The sequence below is a fragment of the Dromaius novaehollandiae genome, chromosome 9 (genome assembly GCF_036370855.1).
Source record: "Dromaius novaehollandiae isolate bDroNov1 chromosome 9, bDroNov1.hap1, whole genome shotgun sequence".
NCBI lineage: Eukaryota > Metazoa > Chordata > Aves > Casuariiformes > Dromaiidae > Dromaius > Dromaius novaehollandiae.
In genome coordinates this window covers 19129845-19145757 of record NC_088106.1, presented here as the reverse complement: position 1 = coordinate 19145757, position 15913 = coordinate 19129845, and the positions used below count along the sequence as shown (strand labels likewise).

The 15913-nt window shown below is 40.4% G+C and overlaps 1 protein-coding gene across 2 annotated transcripts in view; it reads right to left on the bottom strand.

Annotated features, from left to right (window-relative positions):
• TFDP2 (transcription factor Dp-2) overlaps positions 1–10768 on the bottom strand; it is a 76566-nt gene extending 65798 nt beyond the window's left edge. For both annotated transcript variants that reach the window (XM_064516863.1, XM_064516864.1), the window contains exon 1: positions 10486–10768. The gene's annotated coding sequence lies outside the window, so the exon portion shown is untranslated. The remainder of the gene's footprint in view (positions 1–10485) is intronic.
• Between the last annotated feature and the right edge of the window lie 5145 nt (positions 10769–15913).

Below are 15913 nucleotides of genomic sequence, written 5' to 3'. Positions count from 1 at the left end.
AGGCATTAAAACCACCTAGACTATCAAGGTCTAGTTACAACAAAACAGTACAAGAACAGATATCTATACCTACTCCTCTTTACAAGGTAAAAGCCAGATCTATTCTGAAGTTTCAACAATATGTAATCAGAATCCAGGTACTGGACACCACACAAAAAACAGTTATCTGCAGAAAAATATAACACTCCTTCATAGGTTTATTTTCTATGGTCCAAAGTCTTAGTTTTAAATTATCCCTCTAAGTACATATTGGCTAAAACCTAATAGTAGGAAAAAATAAAGCCTCATACCAGAACAGTCTATTTTCTGTCCTTGGCAATTACTAAGCTTTAGCTAACTTTTCTCAGTTTTTTTTAACCCTCCGCTCTTAAATTCTTATCAATACTTTACATATCATACCTTCACACAGCTGAGCACCACACAAAGATTCTCCCCTAGCTCAACAGGCCACCTCCATTTCACAGCAGAAAGTGCAATTTATGTCAGTATTTGTTCTCAAACATCTATAAGTTACAACAACTATTGTACAGTTACCTAAAACATTAAGGTGAAATGTCTTAATGGAACACAGAAAAAGTTGTAGAGATATTCCAGCATGCCAGACTGATTTTTATTACCATCAAAGCATGATTTTTTCATTTACTTAATCAAGGAAGTTAAGCTCTCATGATTATTACAAAGTGAAAATTATTCAAAGTAACTAGTTCAGCTAAGAAAAGAGAAAGCATTTTATAAAAAATAAACCTATATAATGCCAGCCTCTGCACTGAAAAATAGCCTGTACTGTACACACTCCTCTCTACACTGGTACTAGCTTTCAAGCTAGGGGACTACAAGGCTGATTTCCGAAGACAGAGGAGTAACAAAAAGATTCCTTGATTAATCAGTACAAGCCCAGTTTTTAGCCACTAATTTATGCACAATGTCTACATGGATTAGACCACCTGTTACACATATGTTGCCTCATTGTGTCTCAGTTTTCAGACCAGTAAAATTTCAAATTATCAAGTATTTATCAGAATTCCACCTGCTCCCAGGAAGCATGCCCCTATCTTGTTCCTAAAAAAAGAAATCATTATCCAACTCCTTTTATAAGCAATTGAGATTAAAAAAAAAAAAGGACTAATTTTAGTGAAAATATCTGCATGCACTCCAAGAAACAAATACAACTTTATCATCAAGTTTATGTAATTTAAAATAAGGATTTTACATCTTCATAAGAAGACTTCAGTGATTTATCCACTTTTTTTTCCTTGGGCCCTCTTCAGATGACTTAGGCAGACCCAGTTTTATCTTTTATTTATATATACACAGGGAATAAATTTGGCTTACAAACTAGAAGAGACAGGAACTCCCATATAACATCTAGCTTGCTACTTAACAAAGAACTTCAAAAAGCCAACTAAGGGATGCATTCAATTAGTCACACAGAGAGTCGGAAATAAGTCACCATCTTCAGCTACCACACAGTGATTTTTATTTTGAAAATAATATTAAAAGAAAGTAGGACTCAGGAAATATTTGAAGAACTCCCACCATGATCCGCATGATGAAGATCTTGCGGATACTACAACATTTTTTTTTTTCCCTCAGCTTTTACTGTGGGCAACCATACACATTCAAAAAACTCCTAGCAGATAACAGACAGGGCGATTAGAGACTGAACAAAGCAAATCCAAGTAACTTGACTGCTAGATCATATCAGGAGTTTTTAACAAAATTAAATATTTGAGAAGAATAGTGAGTTTAAAAAAGCTTCATCCCATATAGAGCTCTTAAGGTTGGAAGATACTTTAACAAAGTACAAATAATGCTTCATCTTGTTTCTACCTAGTATGGCTATTAATAAAACCATGCATGCAGTATTGATAAAGTAACCATTCAGGACCAGCTGATTCTGAAGTGCTTGAAGTTTAATAGTTTTCATATAACTCAAAGACTGCAACCTATAAAGCCATAGTACAGAAGGTTGACTATTACATTTCACAAAAATGAAAAGACAATGACTGTTTTAAACTGCGATTCAAAAGGAAGATAAAACTACCTGAACCCAGTTTGAAAGTGAAGCACTCATCTTGTAGTTCTGAGGAATCACCTGAATCCTTAAGAGAAATCAGAAGAAAGGAAACCAAGTAAATACCTAAGACTGACCAGCTTCTCTTAAGTTTCTGTGTTTGAGCAAAATTCCAGTGTATTGTCAGAACAGACAGACTGACACCTCTTGACAGCAAAAATAATAAAGACTCAAGTCTACACAGTATAAAGCATCTGAAAAAAATAAATGAAGCCTGCATGCAAGTTTAATAAAGTATATCACTTAAATAATGAATAACCACCACTTAGTCTGGTTTGCTAAGAGGATGTTTGGGAAACTGTACTTTTAAGAACTTCATGCAACATATATTGAGACAACAAATGAATGAGAACTATTTCAGTACTCTCAGACTTGGTCCCAAACACTATATCTCCATTACTTCCACTAATCAGTACATTTATTCTCACTACTGCACATATTATTACATTACTGCTCACTATTGGCAACAGCAGTGATGATAGAAGCTACTGAATATCTTGAATAGTATGGTAACCAGGAATGAAAATAGGTCTGAGTGGATATACAGGTGACATGAAAACACAATCCGAGAATAAAATCCAAAGCTGTAATCAACTAATATTCAGCATCTACCTAGCTGAAGGTGCTCAAAGTCTCCATGGCTTCAACCATCACACATTAAAGCCACTGCTGTGCCTAAAGTTCCGCTGCTTGTCTAGTCCCAGCAGTGCTGAGTAGCTTGATGCCATGCCTTAGACCCAAACCCCACCAATCTAGAACCTGACATTTCTTCGCTCTGCTTCTTTAGACATGCTCTTAGACATGCCCAAAGCAAGCAGTAACCCTAACTTATATGCCTAGGAATAGGGGCAGCACTTATGCCTTATTTCAAAATTAATGAAGTGAGTAACGTCCCTTATCGCTCAAGTAAGCAGGAGGCTAAATTAAACATGTAGAATCATTTCTGAGTGCTTGAACCTGAGCTGAAGGCTGTTTCAATTCCCCCAAAACAGCTCACCGTCATTTAAGATAAAGTACTTGGAGCTTGACATCAGATACATTCATGCAACACTTAAAAAAGATACCAAAGTTTCTTCATGAGTTTTATAGACGTTACTCCTGTCAGCACTGATGTGTAGAGACACATTTGAAATTTATATTAAGTTTAGCTGCAGTTCTTTTAGATAGACAATGTATTCTATAAGCTCATCTTTTGTTCTCTAGCTAGGTTTCTAGCCCAGGTATTTTTCCATAGCTAACTACCATACAGGGCACAAACATTTGGGAGGTTTCCTGGCTCAGTACAAAGAGGGTGAGGAGCTGGTACAACATTCAGTCAGGTAATTATCGATGATTTTAGCTGTTCGAGTTGCAGGATCATGACCACAGTGGTGATTAAAAGGGTAGCATTCTATTAAGAAACACAATGTGCTCTGCACTTTCCAGAATGAGTTCAAAAAATTATTTTGCCCAAGTCAACAAAGAGCAATAACTGACTACAGAGAACTTCACATAGAAAAAAATATTCCCAGAAGCAAGACAGCATACAAACTGAGTAGTTCACAAAAAAAGATTTTGCACAACTGAAAAACTTTAGGAACATTTGTTATTAAGAAACATTCCCTGTACTTTCAAAGTCACTACTCCAGAAAGTTAAGAACATACCATATTTCCACAAATACATTTTTGTCTTAAAACATTTTGTTTTAGCAATGGGTTAACATTTGAAAATAATTTAGCGTTCTACATGAAGGACTGTAGAACATCTTGGTAAGACAGTCTTTGCCCATTGCCAACAATACGTATCAGCTCCTCTTTCAACTAAGAGGCTCAGCTGAAAAGAGCATCTTTTCTCTTTTAGCTATTGACACCTCAGACAAGCTTCTTGCTACCATGAGTTCATATACTCGGATGTTAACTTGGTCTTGTAATAACTTTTCATTTTGAGACTTTAGAATTTTCAGAATTATCGCTACATTGACAGATACATGAAAAGGTCAAATTATCTTTTTGAGATATGCTTATTTCAATATCCCTGTGGCTGGAAGGATCTTAAGATTCAATGAACTGAAGATAATTTTACATTTGCATTTAATTAAAGATCAAGTTTTGTAAGAATAAAGAAGCTGATGATGGAGAGAGATTTGTAATGACTATTTCCTTCACTTTGCTTATAATTTACTAGAAACTTTGTTCTAGCTTAAAGCTATTATCAACTCTGCTCTTGTATGGACTGAGGATTATGACAGTATTCACTAAAAGGTAAAAGTTACAAAGAATTTCAGAGTTCTTTAGTCATACTTCAGTACAATAGCAAAATGAGAAAAAAGGGATTTTTCTAGTGATACCTAAACTCTGAAATACTGATTACAGCATGCAAAATTACCTAGAGGGTGCAGCTCCACAAAACAAGTTGCACTGATCTAAGATTCTGTCACTGCAATCACTGCTAAAGGGGATCTTTCACTTTTCCCTGCTTCAGTACTTTCCCGCTCCTTCCCCATGCTGCACGCTCTAACCAACTCTCATCTTCACCTGCCCCTTCTTCAGTGAGCCAATTTAGCTCCCTATACTGTAGGAACAGCAACCGGGGGCAAAAAGGGGGAAGAAGAAAGTCATTTTCTGCCTGCTGCAACTCACTGACTTGTCCGATGAACACCTAAGCCTGTGTGCAGGACATACCTAATCCTCAGATTCAGCAAGTTGTTTGATCAGTTCAGCCTGTTTTGTGAAACCACATCATGATTCAATCTCTGAAAAATCATTTATAATCTCCTGAAAAGTTACTTAAGGATTGAAACGTGACAAAAGGTTGGATACAGTTTGTTTCTATGAAGACTGCTCCATGCTCCTGAAGAGTTCACTGGAGTGTGTGCATGCTTCAAAAACTACTCGGAAGTTCTGGGATGTTTTGTCTTCAGATCTTAGCTTTCTCAGTCTTTTATAAAGGAGGAAGTAGAAATAATATTTGCTTTTTACAGATCACAGAAGCCTGCTCTGCTATACAAAATCAATACATAGCTTCAAATTAAATGTCTCAATTGTACACATGAAGCTATTGATTTTAAAAAATGTTTAAATGTATTTACAATTATAATAAGTTGTATAAATACACTGAAGCTTACCATAATTGAACTGTATGTTTAAGGGGAAAACAGAAACATACTTCTGCTCAAGTTTATAATTATGGAAAAAGTTGCCTAACTCTTTCCATAAAATACATGGAGAGCCCACGCACACAAAAGGTTTTTGATTTCACTCTGGCACCTAAAATCCCTTTTGATTATAACTGCTAATCTTGTTCATAATTATTGGAACCACCATAATTTCTGTTATAGGACAATTAAAGTTATTCTTGTAATTTCAACTATTGCTCACATGGGAAAGGTTTAATACTTGAATGACCATTATCTTTCTTTAGTAAGTTAATGTATTAGTATTCAAAGCATTAATTTGACACTGCTAGCAAATGTTCACATATTTGCTTTCAGTTAAGGCCTTGATTCCTCAAAATATCTTTGCACTGTAATAGCTATTAGCAAGGTGAAAAATTCATCTATCAGCTTCACTAGAAGTTCATAGCTCTAAAAGAAAACGTATACCTGTAGCAACCCACCAATTTCATTTTGAAGACAACTTAATTTTTGTTTTTTCACTTACATCTTGGGGTGAAATCCCTGATAGCAGAACAGCAGCAAATGAAAACAGTCACTTATTCATGCAGAACACACTCACTAACCCATATCCAGGGAAAATAGATTATGAGTTCCTATCAAAGCAACCTTCCCAGAGACCCTGCTAGAAGATATAAGTACCTGATGGAGGCTAATAAGGGAATCGTCTGAACAAAAGAACTAAAGAGGTTATAAGAAAGAACTGAATCATTTGTTCTTCCCGCTCAAACAAACCTGGCAACAACAGGAACCTGATGAAACAGGAGAAACCTGACTTTCTGAACAAAGGAGCAAGCCCTAACTTCCAGAAGAAAAAAAATAATAAGTTGCAAGACCAGAATTACAATCACAAATGGACTTCAGTCTGTAGAATATAACAAAAACTTTATGTTATGGGTGCAAATACTCCCTTCACTTTGAGGAAAGAATCAGCTATCCAGGAATAAGAGGAGCATAACCTCAATTACCATCACTGCTTCCTCTTACCAATGGTTGTGAAAAGCCTGAAGTTCGGGGCATGCCCCACAGATTGAAACAATGTAAAACACGCTAAAAGAAAAGGATAATCACCTTTATAAAATGGATTATTTTTAGAAGCTATATTAATCAACAGCACATTTAGGAGTTCCGTGAAACGCCTGGTGGTTCACATCTATCAAATATCCTCAGGACTGTATACCAGGAAGATCACAGTTCCATGATAATTCTGGATGGTGCTTTCAAAGATGTCTCTAAAGGGGCTCTGCAATTCAGGCTGAAATGATTTAAGAAGTTGTCAATATCAGCTTGTCCTCTGCCTCTCTGGTAAATGTTACCACTAAGTCAGGAACAATGAAATTGAGCCAGCACCTGAACTGCTGCAGTTCACAACCAAGCATATTAATATACACTAACCCCAATCTTTTTCCAGTTTGCTTTCAGTTTCTACTGTGACAGCCAATACTAAATGAGAGGTGGCTAAAGCATTACTTTACCACCAAGTTAATGCTGCAAAGCTTTAAAATGCTCTAAACATTTCTATAGCTTTCAATAAAGAAAACAATTCTCAAAAGTGGCTTCAGTAGTCTGCTGACTTCTCTCTAGCAATCATGTATCCACATGGAGCATGTACTAACAGATTTAGACTGACAGTTCAATCACTCTTAACATGTGGTCCTATGTGGCTGGCATCCTGGCTTTTTGGTCACTCATATACGCTTTCTAAGATACTGTTTCATAAATAGCTGTCTATTATGAAAGGCAAATAATTCAGAAGCCTCAGAGAGTTCCCGTAATTTTCAAAAATAGAGATTATGCTGGGCACCACATTCATAAACTGTGTTCTAGGAGGCCAAAAGTTTCTGCAACAGTATCAAATGAACAGCCAGATCCAAGGGAAACTACTTTCCATTATCAGTACTTTTCATTTAATTACTGCTCTAGTTTCACTAGAAATATGTTATTCTAGAAAGTTGTGTTTTTTAGAGTTTGTTAAAAACTACTACCCTCTCTAAAGGTCATTTGATATCTATATATCAGTCTTGCAAAATAAGCTATTATAAGCATACAGTTTCATTTCCTTAGACTGATTTTTATGCACTTAATATTGCAAAGCATATAAAAAAATCTCAAACAGCCTATAAAAGCTTTTATTGGAAATCATCATTTCACATGAGAAATCAGACAAAGTAGCAAAAAGTTCCATTAATAAAACTGTAAGTGAAAGATCACTTACTACTACCTCACATTCTTGCAAGAGAGCTATAGTCTACAAAACAAATAATGGGAAAAAAAGAATGCATTTCATTCTAATAAGGGATGGTAAAAAAAAAAAAACAACATATGAAGAATCAAAACAGGAAGTTCAGTTATAAAACTGCCACTCCCTGCTGCACCTCCACCTTTTTAGTGTTACCTAGCATATACCTAGTACCTGAGATCCCTCAACAGGCATTCTATACTACGAACTTTGATTTAATATGTATACTATTACTCCACCAAGGATTGTTTTCTACTGAATACCTTAAATTTTATGATAATCCTGTCTGATTGATTCAGATTGGCTTTCTACCTAGAAACTGTGTAAGTATATTTCCTTGCACTAGACCAGAAAAAGGACAGTTTATTTTCCCCATTTTAAAATTCACTATTGTTTCATTAATAATCATGTCCTATGAATATAGTCAGAAAGGTGGGTGAGAAATCCTTAATCATTATACCAAAAAAGTATGCAGAAAAGGCAATTTAAGAAAATGCAGCAGATCAAGGACAGCGCTAGGAATACTATTTTAAGGTAGCATATCAAAGAAATCTAATTCCAAGAAGTGAATTAGACTAGCTATAACTAAAGAACCCATTCTGATCCACATTAGGACCCACAAGCATAAATATTAGTTTATTTAAGCTGCAGCATAAGCTACAGCTTCTCTCCCCTAAGCATATTACATCACTAATCGCCCTTTGCTTTTACAGAATTGCACCAAACTCTTCTAGGTACAATGAAGTGGTCTGCTCACTTAAACCAATTAGAATTATACACTCCTGAAGGGGATGGAAAGTTGAGATTTTGGTTCCTTTTTAGTCCTGTAACAGCACTTTTAGCCAAACCCGCAGAAAGATGCTTGAAAGGCAAGGCCTTATCTTCATTTTGAAGTAGCTCACAGATGTCCCGCAAGTGTGCCCAGATGCACAAGAGGTCCCTACGATAGTGTCCAACATACACAAAAGCAGAAGCCAAAGAATTTTCATGTAGCATTAGATCTCTTGCAAAACAGCACTATGCCTTTTGCCCAACTAAGTTGTTTAGCCTACCCCTTCTATACCAGACAGCTGGGTTCAAGATGCATTGAAAAACTGTACCTTAGCACTTTGTAAAGTGAAAACACCAATGAGAACCCGTTGAAGCAGTAAAGAGCACTCCTATCAGTAATGTATATTTTCTATAAAGTTAACTGTATCAGTAAAGTAAACAAATAGTTAAATAGTTTCTTTTTGTTCTTTGTGCAACAATAGTGATTTCTGTGCAAACAGGAAGTGGTTAGAAGAAAGCCCAATGAATTTGACAGTAAAATAAGATCACTCTTAAATTCAACCCACATGAGATAATCTTGCTAATATTTAATAATTTCCCATTTTCCCTTAGTACAGGACTAAATCATTTGATCTATTATTCTTACTTCTAGTAGAGGTACTTGACTCTCTTCAAAACAAGAAAGTTTTCAAAGAAGAGATATTTGTAATTTTATCCCTCTTCTGACTACTTCTCCTGTTAAGGCTTTTCTATAGCATGAACTTCTCCATAGTCTTTCATGCTCCTTCAAACTGCTATATTTAGCATACTAGATGCTATTTTGAACAGAAGCTCCTAAAATTCAGGAATTGGCTATACACAGTATTTTTGCATATACATAACATTGGCACAAACATTAACTGCAAAATACAGTTGTACATTTGTATTACAACACTGATCTTCCATCATGAGACTTTAACCCATGCATAAAATGACATGTTTTCTGTAGACAACAAGATATATCCTGATCAAATGACTCGGATTTAACCTAGGGAGTGCAGAGACCCGAGAACAACTCAAATTGTTTCTCTTTTAGCAGCATCAGTTCATAGTAGCACAGTTATTTTTTAATTAAAGATTACATCAAGTTGCAACGAGTTAAAACAACATCACACGACATGTAGTTTGTTGACCTTTTTCTATCAGCATAGCTAAAGTATGTCAGGGATAGCACTGAGAAAGATTCATCAACTGTTAAAGTATTAATGTAGTTTCATTAAGATAATTGAATTGGTTCCAGAATTATATGAACTGACCAAATAATCATTTTTCATGTTTACACAGTATGTCTGTTAAATTATATCGGCTTAACCATCATAAAAAATTGACAGGGAAAAGGAAAACCAAAGTCTTTTCTATGGAAGCAGGCAGCACACGAAGAAACCGTACAAGCTCTCAGATACAGTTCAGTACTATCTCTACTTCATGAGGCAGCAAGCTCCCAGGTGCATTTTCTCCTTCCACATCTTAAGGAAGTTTACTTATTCTATGCTTTCCTCCTATTGTTGCGCCAGGGCTTTACGATCTGCATTCCTAAATCCGACAGACCGTATTTACATTCCGACTCCTCTCCATCTTTAAACGCGTTGCGGTTAAAGCCGGAGGAGGCCCGCAGCTCAGAGGGCACAGCAAGCGGCATATATTTATTCCTCATTGTTATTATTTTTTAACCAGCCAACCCTCCCCCGACAAAACCCTGCAGCCACAACAACCACGCGAGGCCGCGAGGAGGGTCTGCAGCGCCGCGAACCGCTGCCGAGCTCCGGCCCGCGGCGGGGCCAGCGGCCGCCCCCGGGGAACCGGCCCCCACCGGCGAGGCAGCTCCCCCCCCTCCGCGGCGGCCCGGCCTGGCCCGGCCCGCGGCGCGGCGCTCCTCCCGCTCCCGGTGCGGGGGCCCGGCGGCGCGCAGGGCTCCTGTCACCCGCCGCCGCCGCCCCGCGGCCGCCCGCAGGTGCCAGGCACCGGCTCGGCTCGGCTCCCCGCCGGGCGTCGCCACCGCCTCCCCCGCGCGCCCGAGCCGCCAGCCGCCGGGGGGGCGGGGGGGGAACAGCCGTTAGACGCGGCGGGGGGGGGGGGGGGGCGCCGCGGGGGGGGGCGCCACCCCGGCCCCACAGGCCCCGCGGGGGCGGGCGGGGGAGGGGAGGAGCGCGGCGGCGCAGGCCGGGCCTAGGCGGCGGCGCCGCGGAGACGAGACGCCGACGGTCCCTTACCAGACGCCGAGGCGGGGAGCCAGCCGCTCCGCCCGGCCCCGCGCGGAGAAGACGCCTCTCGGCCGGGCCGGCACCGCGCGCCCGCCGCCAGCGAGGAGGCCCCGCGGACGGGGGCCCGCCCGGGCCAGTCCGCGAGCCCCGGCGCGTGGCGGCGCCTCCAGCTCGGCCGCCGCCGCCTCCCCCCGCACCCGGCCCCACTCGTCGCCTCGCACCGCCGCCGCGCCTCGCTCTGCCCGGGTCCTTCTCCCCCGCACAAGCTTGGCGGCGTCTGGCAACCGGGCTCTCCCATTGGCCGCCGCGCCGCGTGAGCTCGGGCGCCCGCCGCGCACTATTGGCTCGGCCCCGTGTGTGTACACACGCCGCCCGCCAATCCGCGGGGCGGCGGCGCAGGGGGCGGGGCGGAAGGGCGGGGCAGGCCGGGGCCGCCGTGTCCCCTCGCGGCCCCGCGGCGGCTCCGCCCCCCGGGCAGCCCCGCGCCCCCGGCAGCGGCAGCGGCAGAGGCGGCGGCGCAGGGCTGCGGGCGGCGGCGGTAGCGGGCCGGGCCGGGTCGTGGTGCGGCGGCGGGGGGACCGGGCGGCTCCGCGACTTGCGGTGCGCGGGACAAAGGCGCTGCGGGCAGACAAAGAGCGGCGGGACCGCTCCGCCACCGCCGCTCCTCGGCCCGGGGGGGGAGGGGGGTGGACAGCGGTCTCACCTCGGAGAAACCGACAGCTGTAGGAAATATGTGCTTTTAACATTAAAAAATAACTTTCAACGAACCAGGACTGAGTGTTCTTAAAGAGACAATATGAGTAGAAAATACTCGTGGGGGTTTAAAACAAAACGCTGCGCTCAAAGCAACGTCGCGACCCCGCAGCGCTGGGCAGGCAGCCCCGGTGTGCAGCAACTTTTCATAATTCTGTAACACAAAGTCACTGGAAAGCCGCTGCTGGGGGGAGAACGGAGTATGGGAATGCAGGAACACCGTTTACGTGTTTAGGAACATCTAAACCACACAGAATATACAGTATTAAAGGATCTAGAAGGATGTTTGATCCTATCCCCCTTACAAAAAAAGAAAAGAAAAAAAATGAAACACCAAAAAACTGGTGTTCAGCTTGTAAAGTAGTTCCTAAACTAAGGAGTAAGGAAAAAATTGGAGCAGGCAAGCAAGAACTATGTATTTACTTCACAGCAACAGTTCACAACAGAAGATTGTGTCCAATAATCTGCTGACTTTGTGGTTTTAGTTTCCCTTCATCCTCTATAACTTTTTTTCTTCAGATGCAACAAGACCTTTATCAATATTTGTACTGTTACGCAAGATACCTTCATGAAAGCATTAAAAAATGCAAACTATGGCATGTTCTCTTAAAGACCCCTTTAATAGTTATAATCACAACAGCTAACAGAAAGGCAACTCCAGCATGCCCTGACAGGGGTGCAGAAGGCATGCACTGCCTTAGAAAACAAAGCAAAACAGAAGTAAACCAGGTTAGCTGGTTTATTGCACTATTCAGTAAGTTACCCATGCTAAACAAATACTTGACCTTAAACGCAGCCTCAGTAAAGACTCTTATGCTTCAAATCTCTTTCTAGTTTCCTCTGTTTTGCTGTAAGAAACAAGTATAAACTGAAGTTAGATAGTGTAACTGATTATGAACATGGAAAATACACATTTTAACCATAGGGAGGAGAGAAGAAATAGAAGAAAGGACACTGTTGTAGTTTGCATTTGCTTTCAACAGCTACCTGTCCACAATGAGACGGCTGTATACACACATACTATTGAGTTTGAAGCTGCTGAAATGAACTGTAAGTGTATGCTACTTCTGTTACACTATATATTCATGTATAATGTATTACAACTTACACAAATCCCAAACTTTATTCCAAAATGAGGACCACATTGGAAAATATCTTGGAATTGGTTTCTTAGATTAAAGATGGGGAGACAGAACAGATTGAACAAAGGATGGATTTCTAAGAGCAAAGCCTGTGGGGCAAGAGGTGTTGTCATCTGCCTCCAGAAGCGGTCAGTGGTCTCCCAACCTTCAATCTTGCTCCCTCTGGCTCGTCATATCCCTTTCAGTTTTCCCCCTTTTCACAACACGTTACCTTTCAGTTTTCTCTAGTTTCATTGCTTTCTTGCTAGCACCGAACCCTTGCTGTAATGACCTAGAGAAACACAAATCTGAACAAAAAACGCATATACTTTTCTCCTGCTGAAATTGCCCCAAATCCCTATAAAAACTTCAGACCCATTCAAATGCTGCACATCTGGGTCAGAGCACTACCATATCCCTTGACAAGCAGCAGTATTGACATATTGATGGGTAGTAAAGCTTGAAGAGAGAATGATGATTTTGTCCTTAATTTTTGGCTTGGACCAGTAATAGCAAGAAAATCTGTATTCCAGGCAAGAAACAGTTCCTACCTATTACTACAGGTTGCTGTCAAATGGTGAGCCACTGGGCTGCTCTCTGATCCCAGATATAGCGGGACTAGCTGAAGGATCTTGATACAGACTATACCAAAAGGAACCTAGCAGACTGAAAAAGCAATTTGGTATTTTTCTTTTTTTTCCTTTCAACTTTCTTTTGACAGGTGAACAAGTATAAATGCTCTTGTCAAAAAACAGATAAAAGCAACTGCATTTGTTTTACATAAGATTAACTGTTGTAGGAAAAAAACCCACTGCTTAAAAGAAAACAGTACTCAAGAATCTTGGAAAAGTTAATTCCAGTGAGATTTTAAACGTAGCTGATTTGATTCTTAAGAATCAAATTTTCTTATATGAGAGAACTTACACCACATCTACTCAACGCAGAATCATTTTACATCATCAGGTCATTGCATCTGCCCTGTCTACTGACATGCAATAATTAATCCAATAGTTGCAGACATTTGAAGGATTTTTCATGCCATATAGTCTTGCATGATAATCTCCCCCCAATTTGGCAGTATTATCTATATCCATCAACACCACGTGAATCTGTGAACCCAGAGATCATTAGCACATCTCTCCATTGAATTCCCAATCTTCACATGCCTGATTTAAGTGCATTACTGCCCAGTCCTAGGTAGAACACTGACAGCCAAAATATGGTGTGCCTCTTAAAGTACAAATTAGTAATATTTACCATTTTTGCATTACCACCTTTCCTATCAAACTCAGCTGCTAACAAATGTAGAACTGCATACCCTTTCCAAACTGATGAAAAACACCATCCGAGGCAGAATATAAAATTAAGTAAAAAGGGACAAGTAAAAGCTCTCATATTTTCAGTAAAAGTTGATATTAATGAGCTTATACAATTGTCTCAATGCCCCACTGAGAAAGCAAAGGGTCAGTAGAAGTACATCTAATTGCTTAAAGCTCTTGTGAAATTCATTATCAGTTAAAGGGTATTAAGTATCAGTATATTAAAAGTTTCCTAAAAAGATAAAATATATTTTTTCTTATAACAGATAGATTACGAATCAGTAACCAAAGCTCTTCAAGATGTGTCGTCTATTAGTCTGTTTGGTTTTTGGGTAGCAACACATCACAAGCTATGGCAAATGCTCTTAACTCTACCCCATTATCTGTTTCAGAGATGCACTCACTGCTTTGAACCTCTCCACAGTGGAAACAAGTAACTTTAGAGACTACTTGAAAGGCTCAGCAAGTGAATACAACAAGGTCCTTTTACATCTTTAATTTGCAGTGAAGTTTCTGCCTTGGAGATCTGAGACTAGTGAAAGGAAAACAGGTTAAATTTCCTGCTTCAGATTTGAACAGTCACAGCTGTAAAGAATTATTTGGAGTAGGTCCTCCAGAACACTACCTAGACAAAGAGGACTATTTAAGGGCTCGAGGATCTTCCACCTTGCTAGCTGTGCTATGGCAAAGACAGAAACCACCACAGTGGAAAGGTGCAGGAGCAAGGCACATGGCTAGTTGTTCAGTTGACTCCTCTGAAGATAACTCAGAATGATTCCGCTCCCGTTAGATCTTCAGCTGTGAGCAGAGCAAGGGAACCCTAACCAAGCCCAGCAAAAACACAACAATTGCGAAATGAAGATAAAAAGTCGAGGAGCCTTCATTAAGCAGATAATAGGTAGACTTGAAACTAAACTCCTTCAGTCAGAACACTGTAGAACACCAGTGACTGAGGCCACGAGCTTCTGCTCAAAATGCCAGACTGAAACCCTGGTCAGTTTGGCCTAATAGAAGCTTCTTGCCAATAATGAGAATTTTCCTTAGCAGTGAGGTTGAGATGACAAAGCAGATCACAAGCTGGACATGGGTTAGAAGCAGAACAAGCATTCCACATGCTCTTACCTTACACCAGAACAAGCAGCAGAGGGAACCTCATCAACAGATTTACCAGTCTTGGGGTCTGCATGACCACAATTTCATGATCCAAAAAGAAAAGTTTGAAATTTCTATAGGTACAGTACCAGCCTGCCATATGACTATGTATCAAAGAGATCCATTTCTGGACTTCAGGTCAGGATTCCTATTAAAGTATGTTCAGGAAAGAAAGATTATCTCAAGGAAGATGAGCTTTAGCCAGAACTTGATCTAGATCTGCTCTACATTAAGCAGCAAATTATGAGCTGAGATATCCAGACCAGCTGTATTAAACTACAGGAACAGTCAGGTCTATTCACTTAATATTTGCTTAGTGGGGAGGGCTCCCTGCAGTCTTAGAAGAGTGGTAAGGCTAGGCCAGCAACACGGAGCTCACAGCAAGGCTCAGTTTAATGATGCTTTAACTATTATCTTGAGGAAAAAAGTACTTGTGAGCAGAGTTTTCTTTCCTTCCATAACCAAGGCCTGTCTACACTCCATGCTTGGCAAAAGTGCAGGTCTCTTCAAGGAGATAAGGGCAGCTGGTGTATATGCTCTTGAGAGTGCAGACTGCATTACAGGTTGCCATGCTGACCCATGGTCTCTATCAATTTGAAAGATACCAGGAGAGGGGGGAAGAAAAAAGAGAGTGCCAGGATATAGTACAGACTGCGGGTACTACGGTTTTAGAACTCTGAAATTAGTGAGCCTGTGATTTCATAAAACTTTCATTTTTGGAGGAAAAGCAAAAGGAGATGAAGTAACAGAAAAATAAGGAAGAAAATAAAAGGTGAATTAAGCTAAGGATGACTATCTAGATAAAGTCTAGTTTGAAAAAGAACGCAGTTAGAGTAGATACTCCAATTCATGGTAAGTGACTGTGAAAGAAACCAAGGGAATGGGACATGATTTGACCATCCATGTTTCAGCACAATATGAATAAGTGGATGATAGTTCTTCTGCCTCTCTTGGATAATACTAAACATATAAACATTTCTTGTCTCTATCATTCTGAAATGAAAATGTTTAATAATTTTACATTTTTGAAATGGATTTGAACACATTCCTGATCAAATTATACTAATTTAAGATTAGTGATAAACAAATGCA